The following is a 2,415-nucleotide window of genomic DNA, read 5'->3' on the forward strand; positions in this document are numbered from 1 at the left end:
CCACCATTTGTATAAGTCTGCACTTTCCCTATTGACATCAACTATACATCAACAATACCTTCCGAACTCAAGTCATATTGCACCTGACACGATAATCAGATCTCCACGCCTCTATTCATTTCAAACACACTCCTTTCTGCCATATTAAATTTTTCCTTTGTACACTAACCATCACTCCAGATAGAGTCTGCAGAACGATTCACATGTTAACACGATTCCAAACCATTCTACACTTTCTCAAGGTGCACGACTACCCTACTAGTGAATTCATATGCTAATCTGCCACTCTTACTTCGGTTAAATCATCTCCTTTAAGAAACTCTTCAACCTCTACTTCTCCTACTTGACCTGCTAGTACTTCAACCACCGCGAAACACTTCCCGTCATGTCTTCCCTCATACTTTGCAACCCAACTGCTGCATCAAATCGAAATGTATCTCTGTCGCACCTGAACCAATAAAATGTTATCGACTCTAAGTCTCTTCAAAGATTATCTTTCCCAAGCCATCAATATAAAAATACCCATTCACAACCACCATTACTACACAACCACTTACTCTTCTTGAGTTCAAACTCATTGACAGACATGAGAATTTAATTTGCCCCAAAATTTAACAACGTGAAAGATCCTTCAAAACATTCACACTCGAGACGGTACGTCGCATCAAAATGAAAATCAAGCACACAATGGCCTTCCTTTACATTTCAAGAAAACACTTCTCGTCACATTCACATAGTCTTAACACTTCCCGCAGTTACATCATACTTACCACAAAGCCATTCCACTGCTCATCGAGCCACAATTCCACTCGTTGGGACATTAACGGACATATGAGTCCAAATGTATAGGTTACAACTGAAGCTACCGAGCCAAAACTACGGTTTAGACCTGGCCTCAAGTCCTCCAGACTAGCCCATCACCAAAACACATAATACACATCTCGAACCTCATTCATAGAATCACAAACCGATGATGCACAACTGATACCGAGCGCTCATGTGCGCATACGAGATGCGTGGAAGGAATTAAAAGAGTTATGTCTCAAACTGAATAAATTTCGCACGATAGAATACAAGAAAGTAAAATTTTCCTAAGATTTCTGCAGCCTCTCGAAGATAAGTACAGACGTCTCCGTACCGATCTGCAAGACTCTACTAAACTCGCTCATGACTCATGAGACCTATGTAACCTAGGCTCTGATACCAATCTGTCACGACCCAAAACTCACACTGTCGTGATGGCGCCTATCGTGGAACTAGGCAAGTCGACTCATTTCCAAAACAAACTGATATATTCATTTCAAAGATAATTTCAAGGTAAAAACCTCCATTTAAAGAGTTTAAATCAAAGAAAAATAGAAGTGCGGAAAAGAAAAGCCCGACATCGGGGTGTCACTAGTCATGAGCATCTACTATAATCTGTCTAACAATATCAAGGCTAACTTAGCCTGAAAAATAGCTAAATACAACTAGAGGAAGATAAGAGGGAGAAGAGCAGGGGCTGCGATCGCCAAACAGCTACCTTACTATCTCCGAGAAAACCTGCAACCAGAACACTCAATAACCGCTACCGTGTCCAGCTACACCTGAATCTGCACACAAGGTGCAGGGAGTAACGTGAGTACGCCAACTCAGTAAGTAACAACAATAAATAAAGACTGAGCAGTAGTGACGAGCAATAAAGCATGTAACGTTCATATCAGGAAATCTCAGCAAAATACCACATGCTCTTAAAAATCAGGATTTGAATCAAACATCTCGTTTAAACCCAGTTCCAGTAAAAATCATTTTAAAGACATTTTTCCAACAGTTTTTCAAACAAAGGCTCAATGCAAATGTGAGTAAAAATGATGAAATCATAAACAGCCCCTCGGGCAAACCTCACAGTCACTCTTGCCACTCGGGCATACCTCACAATCACTCTTGCCACTCGGGCATTCCTCACAATCACTCTTGCCACTCGGGCATACCTCACAATCACTCATCACTCGGCACTCGCACTCAGTAGGTACCTGCGCTCACTGGGGGTGTGTACAGACTCCGAATCTGCACGGACAACTCACGTGCGATAATAATAAAGTATGCTGCAGGCGGGCAGCCCCGATCCACACTCATCCTCACAAATATGGCCCTCGGCCTCACTCAGTCACATGTATGCTGCAGGCGGGCAGCCCCGATCCACACTCATCCTCATAAATCAGGCCCTCGGCCTCACTCAATCATAAATATCTCAAGCCACTTGGGCATTTCAGTAAAACAGGGCATTCGGCCCAAAACATTTATATGCATCAAAATAGAGTCATAAGACTGAGTTATGCATTAAACAAGTATAACCATGACTGAGTATAGATTTTCAATAAAAAACAGTGAGAGGATGATACAAAGCAGCCCCTAAGGGTCCAAACAGCATTGGCG

Source organism: Nicotiana tabacum, chromosome 4, assembly GCF_000715075.1.
Source record: "Nicotiana tabacum cultivar K326 chromosome 4, ASM71507v2, whole genome shotgun sequence".
Taxonomy (NCBI): Eukaryota; Viridiplantae; Streptophyta; class Magnoliopsida; order Solanales; family Solanaceae; genus Nicotiana; species Nicotiana tabacum.